This window comes from Gobius niger (genome assembly GCF_951799975.1).
Source record: "Gobius niger genome assembly, chromosome: 6".
Taxonomy (NCBI): Eukaryota; Metazoa; Chordata; class Actinopteri; order Gobiiformes; family Gobiidae; genus Gobius; species Gobius niger.
This window is the reverse complement of record NC_136857.1, coordinates 16,049,032-16,061,569: the sequence shown is the minus strand read 5'-3', so window position 1 is coordinate 16,061,569 and position 12,538 is coordinate 16,049,032.

The window sequence follows — 12,538 nt, the reverse complement described above, 5'->3', positions numbered from 1 at the left end:
AAGAGCTTTGAAGACAGAATGATAGAAATGCTACGTGTATTTGACATGGGGTCTCCCTCTGTCCCCTGACAACACAATATTATTTATTAGTGTAATAGCAAACATATTGGCTTTTAGTTTAATCAGCTTATCTCCGCTGTCTGCACTTGATCCGAGTTTAATAATGAAAGTTATGCAACCACTTTTATTAAAAGGCAACATTTTGGAGGATGAATCACACTGCCAACCTGCATAATACTTTTGTTTCTACATTAGAGAGCACAGATATTTAATGAGCACTGTATCCTATGAGAATGTTACGGTAAAGGTAGAGTAGTGTATATAATATATATAATGTAGGTCTTGTACAGTAATATAAAGGACATAGCTTGTAATGAAAATTGAACATATGTCTCAGAAAGATATATGTGGTTTGAAAGACCCCTAATGCACCGTCTATTGAATTTAGTTTTTTATCAGCTTGTTTTCATCTGACTCCAGAACAGAAAACACACAAGGGAAAAAAACAATATGTACCAGTTGTTCATCATTGCAACATTTACTGGTGTATTAGGTTGTCAGTATTTTTCTTACTCCAGAGAAAGTGCTCCACCGTGGACGGTGATGTTCGAACAGATCATATTCGCCACCAAATGCCAACTGTACATGCCCTCTCAGCCGAACACAAGCAGTTTGTTTTCACACGGCCACTAAGACAAAAGCCTGCCCCAAAGCCTGTCTCAGCCTGCCCTCTTTTTGTTAGCCTTCACTTTTGTTTCGTTTTGGCCTGGTGGGACTGGCTGTCTTTTTCTCGCTTTTTCATTGATTCGGTTTAGATCATTTTTTACATTTTCCCTTAATCCCGCATCACAAAAACAACTCGAAGGAATTACAAAGAAGAAGAAAAAGGTGGTGGGTCTATGTCTCCGAGCTGGCCTGGTGTCCCCTCGGGGTCCCCCCAGAACAGCTGGAGGAGGTGTGAGTGGATCGGGAAGTTTGGGCATCTCTGCTGAGACTGCTGCCCCCGCGACCCGGCCCGGATAAAGCGGAAGAAAATGGATGGATGGATGGATGGATGGATGGATGGATGGAACAAAAAGAAGTCACAACTCTAAATAAAAATTAATGTTGAACTCGTAACATCAGAGGAGTGTAAATGTGGATGAGGTCCGTGATGCACTGAAGGGCCAGTCCATTCAAAGCTTTCAAAACAAACAATAAAATCTTGAAAAATCAATTCTGAAATTAACAGGAAGCCAGTGAAAGAGAATGCAGAATTCTGGATTAACTGCAAACGATAAAGTGCATTCAGATTTATGCCCGTATAAAGTGCATTGTTAACAGACGGAGGTGATAAAAGCCGGCTTTAACAACAGCGTTGATTCAACAGTGACGCCTGAGGCTGGTGTCTGAAGGGCGAACATAGTCTTTAAAATGGCCCAGGTCATTTGAAGGGTCCGTGGGGCAAATCACGATGATTTCAATTTTGCTTTCATTAAGATTTGAATAAAAATATATATGTTGTGTCCCATCCAGTTGTATGGGCCCAGTGGGATTTTCTGCTGCAGCACCTCAGAACGGCCACTAATCGAACTGGAGCGTGTTCTGAGGGCGCGGTGCCCTATCCAGATAAGATAATAGCATGAGTGAAGTGGCAATAGAACAATCTACTTTTTTAATATTTTGTGATGATCACGTGTCAAAAAACGTTCAAAGACATCTTGTAATCGGAATACCTATTGAACTCTGTCTGTTGTGGTATATATCAATGCTAAGATTACCTGAAATGGAGCTCAGGATTCAGGATTTTTAGCAACTGCAACCACACATTTTTACCTTTTTGATTTCCTTTCTGTGTTTGTTTTATTTATTTATTTATTTATTTATTTATTTATTTATTATTTATTTTGTATTGGTTTTGCCAGACTTTCACTTAAAGGTACAATATGCAACTTTTTATGTTGAGAAAAAAGTTGACATTTTTGCGCACTTGACCTTGTAGTGACGCAGCGGCTGTATGAGTGGTCAGCATGTGGTCTCTGAGGTCTGTTTTCACACATGTTGGAGCGCCTTGTAGGTCGCCTCGAGACCGCCTTAGCTCCAACTGTACACTGCGTTCCAAATTATTATGCAAATGACATTTTTCTAAGATTTTCTAAATTGTCAACTCAAATGAGAGTCAGCATAATTTTCAAGTCTTTTACTGGTAGAGGATCATTTAAATGTGGTGGAAAAATCTCCCAGTAAAAACCTCAAAATCCACTGTTCCAAATTATTATGCAACTCATCGTTTCAATACATTTTAAAGCTTGTAATTATCTGAAAATGGTCATTTGTTGAATTTGTAGCATTAGGAGGTCATATTTACTGAAATCAAAAGCTATTTCAATCAACAGGTCAAGTTATATTTTACCATAGGAGCCCTTGTGTGATAGCAGCTTCAAAATTCATAAATCCATTAAACTTGTGAGTTTTTGGACAGTTTCTGCTTGGATTTGTTTGCAGGATGTTAGAATAGCCTCCCAGAGCTGCCGTTTGGATGAAAACTGCCTCCCACCCTCATTTTTTGTTGAGGCTCCAAAGGTTCTCAATAGGGTTGAAGTCAGGGGAGGAAGGGGTCCACATCATGAGTTTGTCTCCTTTTATGCCCATCGTAGCCAGTGATGCAGAGGTATTCTTTACAGCAGGACATGGTGCATTGTCATGCATGAAGATGATCTTGTTAGGGAAAGCACAGCTCTTCTTTTTGTAGCATAGAAGACAGTGGTCAGTCAGAAATTCCACATATTTAGCCTAAAAGGGCCTAAAGGGGCCGACCAGCTCTCTCCCAAAGATTCTGGCCCAAAATATAACTCCGCCACCTCTTTACTGACGTCACACCGATGTTACGCGGTGGTCACTCCTCTCCCTCATGATTAAATACAGTGAGGGTGATATATACGCGGAGCGTGGAGAAATTAATCAGCACATGGAGAGGAAAGTTTCACTGCAGCAGGAGGAAGGGAAAGACGGAAAGGAGAGGCGTATCTTGATGATGTAAAGTTGATCCATTTTGCCTCGTCAGAGCAGTAATCCAAACGTCCTCAGGCAGAGCGTAGTCATTCTTTCTTCGTTCAAAAAAGAGGCATCAAGGTGAGAATAGTTCACCAGACGTCGGCCACATTCACACCACACCCGCCCCGACGTAGAAAGCGGCTCAGGCCGGAGCGGCTGTTTAAGCCGCCTTAAAGTGCTGCGCTCAGATTCACACTGACCCTAAAGCGCCGCTGTCGGGCCGAAGGTCCCTTAAAGTCGACTTAACTACAACCTGTGTGAAAACACCCTAAGACGCTCCAGGATGAATTGTTTAGAATGTTTTCACCAGAAAACCTTCAAAACAATCGATCTCGGAGCAATGTAGAGACCACTCTGATCGATACAGCCGCTGGATCACTACAAGGTTAAGGACACGCAATATTAACTTATTTTTTTGGCATAAAAAGTTGCATAATGCATCTTTAAATATTCTGCCTATCTGTGCTGAGCATTTCTTTCTTTATGACTTCATCTGCGGCTCAAGATGTTCAGTTCCTTTTCAGGCTGAAAATATCTCAGATATTCTTATGAAAAGGGTCGAGACCTGGCTCTGAACCAACAATCAATATGAGTACATAAAAATCACACAGAGGACTGAGACTGATGAATTGGATTGGATACTTGAACCAAATCTACTCTGACAATCCCACTGTATATCATGGCCCAGTTTCATCTGTGAGATATACTGTACCCATCTGACACCTCACTGTTTCCTCAGAACTGTCATGTCTATTGTTGTATTTATATGAGGAATAACCTTTACTATAATACATGCTGGAGTTAGTCTGGAGAAAATCTGTTGAGCAGTTGAGTACAGAGCGATTTCCTTGTAGACATGTGGTGTGAGGTGCTGAAGGAGAAAAGCACAGAGGAAAGTAGGGGCACATGAGTAATGGCTGAGGAGAGCCTGTATGGCTGATTGAACCTCTGATAGAGTGGCTGATCCTGGAAGGGCAGCTCTCTACAGGGATGAGAATTAATACCTCTACATAAAAAAAATGTGTTTCAAGTACATTTATTTCTTCTAGGACAGTAATCATGTAGTTTATGACGTAAATGGACAATTAGGCATTTACCAAACCGGAAATGACCAGGCAAAGCAGGAAAGAACTATAGGTTTTCTCTAGTTCTTTGGCTTCTCTGAGGCAAAGTAGAGAGCTTGTGCTCTCTCCTCCTCCGCTTGTCTCACCACTTCTCTCTCCTCCTGCCCTCCTCTGTTCTTCTCTCTCCTCTGAAGCAAACGTGCTCTCAGTCCTCAGAGTGTTAGATTAGTTGATTCTGTGTGAAGGCGATAGGTGCACGGTGATGGTTGAGGGACAGTCCCAGGTTTAGCTCACTCATATCGGCTAAACATGTCCAGAAAAGACAAAACTTGTTCCCGGTCCGGTGCACAAAATGCCTTGACATTAATGTAAAAACTTTTGTTTAATTATCTCAGTTTAAAAATGAACAAATTGTACTAACTCACTACTGCCACCTCAGGTCTTACACGTAACTGCAGTTTCTATATTAAACTCATGCATGAGGGCACTTCGGACCCGAATTAACAACTTTTTGAGTGACAGTGCAGGATTTTAGAGGCAGTTGTGGTGAATAGGTCTGGATCAGAATGAACAAACCTGCACGCCATGAGCATCAACACTGCATAGAGAGAGAGTCCAGGCCATGAAAAAAAATCATTCAACATTCTTAGGTGATTGTCATGTCATTCAAAACAGTTAGGCTAGCTATGTAAATTAGCATGGTCCTAAATCTGGTGCTGCCATCTTCTTTATGCAATTGCACATTATCCTTCGAATAAATAAAATAAAACTATGTATTGTTATTGACTTGCAACTATACATTGCAGTACATTTATACACATACTGTATGTAACAGGCAAAGTATGTAGGCATTCTGTAAAATGCCTGGCCTCAGGCAAGCAGAAAATATTGCTTTTAGTATCTAGGATTAACTGTAACATATGTATTCGTAAAATAGCAGGGTTTGCTTTACCATGTAGCATCTGTGAGATGAGAGGATGTGGGGCAAAGAAAATGAAAACGCCTTTTATGTTACAATCTGAGCTAGGCAGACCCAAACAGTAGACGGAGAGAAAGGTGAGTACAAGATTTATTAATACAGAGCTGGTTGATGGCTGGTTGGACGGAACAGAGATAGTGGTTGTTTTGGAGCAGACAAGATGGTGGAGGCTGGAGTGAAGCAGGTAGGTAAAAGCTGGGCTGGGGAGAGGCTGGAGTGGAGAAGGTAAGTAGGGCTGGACCAGTGTTAATTTCGTCGACTAAAATATTTAGTCTTAATTTTAGTCAAAGTGATATTATTGACGACTAAAATTGGACTAAAACTAAATTAAAAGTTTCTCATGAGACTAAAACTATGACTAAAATGTCCAGATATTTTAGTCGACTAAAATAAGACTAAATAAAAATGAAAAGGAGAGACTAAAATCAGCCAAACATCTATTGACCGTCTGAAAGAACCTTAGATCATGTAAATTCACTGCCAAAGGATCAGCTCTGAGCTTTATTCATGTGGAGCAGCTCCATTAAGTCAAGGACCTTGATTAAATATGATTATAATGAATATTATAAATGCAAAGTCGACTAAATTAGTCTTAATTTTTGTCGACTAAATTGACATGCAATTTTAGTCGACTAAAACTAGACTAAAATTGAAAAGATTTTTTTGACTAAATCTTGACTAAAATTAAATTACATTTTAGTCAAAAGACTAAGACTAAAACTAAAATAAAATATGTTGTCAAAATTAACACTGGGCTGGACGCTGGGATCCGGAGTGGAGCAGGTGAGTATCTGGCTGGCAAATAGCAAATACCAAAATAGGCCTGAGAAGTCTTCTCACTGAAGTAGACTGACGATCTGGCAGAGAAGTGAAGGAGAGCCCGTGCTTTATACTGCCTGTGATGAGATGAGTGGATTCAGGTGTGCCAACAAGCCAGCCAGGGAGCAGGAGCAGCCACACCCATCAGGGAAGAAGCAAATGACACGCCCACAGCAGCAACAAACAGGACAGACACCTACACTACAACATTTTATTCTAACATGAGCATGCTGATGTGTTTCCACAGTCATTATTAATTCATTTTGATTCCTAGATTATTACTGTAAACTTTGCAAATTGTGAAATGTTTCAATAAATTCAACCCTGTGAAGAATTAGGATCATACAGTACTGGTCAAAAGTTTGGAAACACTTTTTATGTTCTTTCTTTTCAACACTGTTTATGTGGTGTGAAAACATTAAACTATGGATGAACAGATGGGATTATGTATGAAACAAAAAAGGGTGAAAAAACTCCCACCCTTTATTCTTGGTGTTTTCTCGATGAGCTTTGAGAAAATCTCTCAAAAGTACAAATCAGTAATCAAAGTAAAAGGCAAGTATTTTGATTGAAACTCTTTTTGTTTAAAAGATAATTCCATATGTGATCATTCATAAAATAATGCCTTCAGTGAGAATCTTCAATGCAAAAAGCCTTGAAATAAAATAATAATAATATTGGTTTTATATAGTGCTTTTCTGGACACTCAAAGAAGCTTTACATTCATTCACTCCATACTTGGTGATGGTAAGCTACTATTGTAGCCACAGCTGTCCTGGGGGTAGACTGACGGAAGCGAGGCAACCAGTCTGGGCCATCGGCCCCTCCAACCACCACCAACCACTCACTCACTACATTCACCCCGGCTTCCTGACGTAAGCAAAAGTCTCCCATCCAATTTGGGCGTTCTGCTCTCCCAAAATTTCATCCGATGGGCGGGGGAGCGACTTCTTATGGGTAACAATAGCCTTCACAAGTTCCGGTTCTGCCGGAGAGTTTTCGTTCACTCTGTTTGCTTCATCTTCTGCTGAGAGAGGAATACAACTCTGTAGCTGATATTTTATGATGCCGACTTCGACTGTTCCGACTCCCTGCACTTGGGGCTCGTACGTCCCGCCTCCCCTCCTGCCTTCAGCGAACACTTTTAGCCACGCACTCCCCCGCTGTACGGTCTCCCGCCCAGCTCGGAGCCTCGAACACCGGGCAGGATAGCTAAGCGTTGCCCCTGGGGTCTGTGAGCTGTCCCTGGGAGATTGTAGTAAAAAGCAGCCATTTCATAAGTACTGACAGCCTCTGATTATCTCTCTGCCCAATACAACTTTATCGAGTCTGTGTTTTCAACGTGAGAACATCAGCCATGTCAAAAAATAAGTCCGTAGCCGAGCTACTAACTGCTCGCCCAGAGCTAACTTGCTCCTTAGCAGCGCATAGATCCGGTGAAAACAAGCATTATGCAATAATAACAATAATACAATAATACAGCCGGTAACTATATAAAGCAGCCTGGGCCGGGCTTGACGCATTTGTGGTTTATTGCGGTCTTTTCATCAACAATGAGCTATAGGCGATTGTAACAAGCTAACGGAACTAACATGGAATAACAAAAAATAATCCTTTATTCGGACTTATGGGCTGGATATGTGCTTAAATACTTGGGAGATCCTTGCGTAGATCGTGTGTTTAGCTATAGTTGAAGATCCATAGGACATGGCAGTAACAAAGAGGGACTAGTTAGAACCAAACAACAGTTATTTTTCAGTCACGAGCTCCTTCCTACGCTTCAGAACACATTCAAAATCTCTCAATCTCTCTCCCCTGAAGTCTAAATCAATCAGTGGTTTTGTATAGCCCAATATTACAACAAGAGTTGCCTCACAGGGCTGCACAAAACATTAAGGCAATAAAACAGAACAAAAAAAAAGTCTCCATCGCCTTCAGTCTGAATGCAGTATAATAGCAACAGGAAGTGCGCGAGGACACGAACTGTGTCATTTTTTATCACAGTGACTCAGTGGATGAAATTTTGGGAGAGCAGAATGCCCAAATTACTGACCAGGCCTTCCCGCTGAGCTTCCAAGATCTGATGGTGTGGCCAATACATATGTATAGTAAAAACCAATACATAAAAAAGTGTAGTGTGATGTATGTGTGCTTTAACAGACTGGGTTTCTTTTGTGTCCTTTGATTTCCCTTTAACAAAACAAAGCATCCAAGCATCTGACTAAAGTGCCCTGCTGTCACGTGATAATACTCACTGATTGAAGTATGGGTCAAATGCAGAGGATAATTTTCCCAACTGGCACAATAATGTTTACAAATTGGGTTGAGTTCATCAAATCTCTATTTTGAGAAGTTGTTTGGAGCAGGGATACACTTTTCCGTTTCACCCATAAGCATGGGCAAAAAAACCTTAATGAAATAAATCAGTGCTGTTTGTTGGATTGAATTGAGGTCACTAATATTGCTTGTGTAACTTTCTTGAAACCCATTTGTCCAAGGCCATGGCTCCGATACTCCTCAATACAAGGGTACCGTTATAATAACATGAATAAACTGAATGTGAGCTGAGGAACTTGATTTACAATGAATTTGCAAATAACGACGCATGTCTGATTGATGGTGTTTTGTGGATCCAGACCAAGGAGGAGAGATGAACCATGGGACCCTGCCACAGCACTGCACGGTTATAAGTGAAGCCGCAAACACAGGCCAAACACATAATGTGCTTTTCAGCCGCAGGGTCAAAACCGGTCAAAGGAGAAAAAAAGAGTCCAGTCGTTGCTGAGAGAAAAAATAAAACATGATCAATACAAACTCGGCAAAAGAAGAAGATAGAAAACAGTACAAGCAGTGCATCTGAATCCAAAAAGATCTATTGTGGCCTCAAAATATGTGTGTCTCGAATGGAAAGTTGCTCTAATATAAGTGAAATAAAAAACTGAGGGAAGAGGGAAAACCTTGTGTGCAGTATGTGGATGATTATTCTCTTTTTCACAGACTCTTTGTTGCTGAATTGAAAATAATTCCCAACATTCCCTGATGAAGAATAGACGTACACATGACTCAACACATACTTTATATTTGCGCCATGACCTTTGCAATATATACAACCACGTATATGTTTAAAGTTGTCGTGATTAACATAAATCCTTTGTCATAAGACTCACAACGAATGAATAATTCAGCAGTGATGATACTGACCTTGCAGATACAGTATTTTATGGCAAAACAAACTACTGGCTGGCTGTCATTGCCTTTTAAAGCTAACTTTGTCTTCAATACACTATGGGGGTCATTTACGAAGCGCAAACACGGTAGAGTGAACTAAAGAGGAGCAAAAAGCAAGTGCAGTTGATATTTGCGTTTCTAAAAAACAGCAAAGGCCGCAGAGCAAACTTAGTGCATGGGTCCTCATGAATATGCAAATGAAGGCAACTTTGCCACAATGAGCAAAATTTGAGGCGGGGAAAATGCAAATGATCGTGTTTAGCGTGCGCTGTTGCATTTATCTCGATTGTGTGAAGTTAAATTGTGCAAGAAATGAGTACGTTGGAGAAGCAGGTGTAAACCTTCACGCTGAACAATATAACGCAGTTTATGCATCAGTGTGGCATTCTAAACGTTAAAAAATGTTTGTATCTGGCTCATTTACAAAGATAAAATATTGGGTTGTTTTAATGTTGTGTGGGTTTATAAAGAAAGTAGCCTACACGTTACCTGCCACCTTGTTTCCCTTGGCTCTTGAACTGCACTTCACAACCACTGTCCAGAAAAAAAGGCTCCGCAAATCCTTAGGAAATCCGCGCAGTCTGCACAACGGTGACGCTGTATTGATGATAGGCTATGAGGAGGCTCGAGCCGTATGTTCGCTGCTCACCTGCCACTCATGCCCGGGCGTCACCAAAGTTCGAGCCTAAACGCGCGTGTATCGATATTCGATCGATATTCTCTGCTTTCGAGGAGTCCATGATAAAAACCTCATAGTTTTCAGGCAAACATCCAGCAGCGCTGAGCTGTTTCTTGCTAGTGTAACCAGGTGGTTGAAACTCGTCGCAGTAAAACAATATTTAAAGTTCCTATCTGCCCGTGAACGCACCGCAACTCTCCGCCCGCGCTACTGATTGCGCGATTACAAAAAGGTGCGCGCTGGAGTTGGTTAGTGTCGGGGCTGGTATGCTGGCGTGTGGGCGCCTTTTTCGTGAGTACCTTTCCACCTTGTGTTATTTTAAAAACTATGTCTGTGCACTGGTTTAATTTAAATTGTTTGGCTAGGGTTTATTTTGTGGAGTTTGCTGGGCTGATGCTGCTCCTCAGAGGTGCCCCGAGCCCCCTGTTTGTGTTCCTCCTGTCTGCCTAAGGTATGTGTCCGTCTTACAGCCGAGGTTTGGCAAATTGACCGTGAACTGACGACGTCCTATGTATTTCAGCTATGTCCACGCTGCTCAATTTAAGCTCCGAATTTGCCAAACAAATTTTACCAACAAATAATCCTGTAACTCAAAGCACTTAAAGAGCTACTAACCCCTCCTTCCAGAGCCTCAGTATCAGAGCCTCAGATTTGAAAATCTCAACAGAAAGGGGGCGTCGCCTGGAGGACTAAGGGGCACGCGGGAGGGGTGAGGGGTGGGAGGGGCTTGAGGCTTCTGACTTCGACGCTGCACCTGCAGCGCTCCTCGTAAACAAAGTCCGAGCATGGGAGCATGGAGTTCCAGCGAGCTAACTTATTTAGCAACTTGTTCCACTGGGACAGCTCTACAGCTCTCTCTACACAGGGGGGGGCATCGTGGCAGCCTTGTACCTGAGGCGCTGGGTCATTTATTCCTCTGTCATTTACAAAGCTAGCGGCTTAGCATTGAGCTCGATCGACGTTAGCATCGCAGCTAAGGGACGTAACTGTCCTGGCTGCTTCAGAATTTACCGATCTATTTTAGATGTAGACTTTTGCTGTGGTCTACGTGAACATGGGAGATGTATCTCAGTGTCCTCAGCAGAGTGTGTGATAGAGACGTGGCTATTTGTGTTACAAAGATTTTTATTATAGCAAAGTGCACAAAACATATCACATAAATAAATATATGTAGGCCTGTATTATTGAGCAGGAACACTGTCTTTTTGAAATTGATTTTTGGTTTGCCATTGAAGATGTGAGACAGAATCATTCAGGTCATGTTTCTCTAAAGGCTTGACTGTAACATTGTGAACCCAAAGAGCCAGTTAGCCCTAAGTAAATAGCCTGAAGTAATTTCTATTACTAAATTTAGTGAACTAAAAGGTTTAACCAACGTTAACACATACACTAAACTACCACTGAATGATGACACTGTAGAGTAAAGGCTATAATGAAGTATTTATATGTATGCTTTTTTTTAGTTGAATATTGAAATATTAATGAAAATTATAGATCTTGTTTTGTACCAGTACTTGATTCTGCACTTCTGGCTCTTACAACAGTGCAATTTCCAAATTATAGCACAATTTCTTTGGTAAAACTTACTACAAACTTACAGCTCACATTTCACTTGAGGTTGAGCTGCATGTGCCACTCACTTGGCCTACATAGATGTGTGCAATAAACAAATTGAACAGACAAAGTTGACTGGTTATGTTATACAATACCAACTGTAATAAATATACATGCAGTAAGTTTTCAGCTTCTAGAAACAGAAAGTGGTGCTGCATATACCTTCCTGTGACATATCTGACAGAACATATACAGGCTTCATTTTTTTTTTACTGCTCACAATTAAATCTTGCATGAAACATTGATTTTAATCTATTACGTTGTCCAATGGGCACAGAGTGGTTCAGGCACAGGTGCTTTGTGTGCTCCTGATATGGGAGAGGATCCTCGACCACACTTTCAAACAGCAGGGCCATTAGTTGGTCAAAGTAGACTGTAAACAAAGCACAAAACATTTGTTCTTGTAAAAGCATTGGTTGTGTTGTTTTTAATGTGACATACCTGAGGTAGCTCTGGTCTTCATGGCTCTCACTGTGTCGTCTCCACGCTTGAATTTTGGATACACTATGACATACAGCAGCAAAACGATTTGCCTTTTTTAATCATAATTCAAGGCACCAACCTGCACCCTAAAATTTCACAAATAAACAATATGCAGTATCTATTTTCTAAACATTTCAAAGTGATAAAATAACTAGTGAATATTTGTTGAACCTTTAGGATTCATTACCTGGCCAGCCTTCCTTTGAATAAGAGGCCCAGACTATTGTGAGAATCAGACTATGGATGCCTCAATATTTGAAGTGTGGTATTGTGGGCTTATTTTAGCTTAATCTTTCAAAAAACGTGGTGTTAACAAAAGAGTAAGAGTCTCTCGCATGCTGCTGTGCCTACAAAGAATTATAAAGAATTACAAAGAATAATAAATTGATATGTGAAGTGTAAATACATCAATATAAATTAGATATTGGGAGGAGTAGTTGTAATTACACATACTTGATTTTGGCCACACTCTTGCATCATCCCCAACCAAAGGCCTGTGAAGACAGCGAGGGGACAGGGGGTTTTCCGTGGACATTCTGAATGTAGTTGCCCAGATGTCCACTCAGCCACAGCCTTTGATGGTGACCAGTAGAGATGGTTCATATAGATGGTTCACAATGATTTTCTTCCACCTCGTCA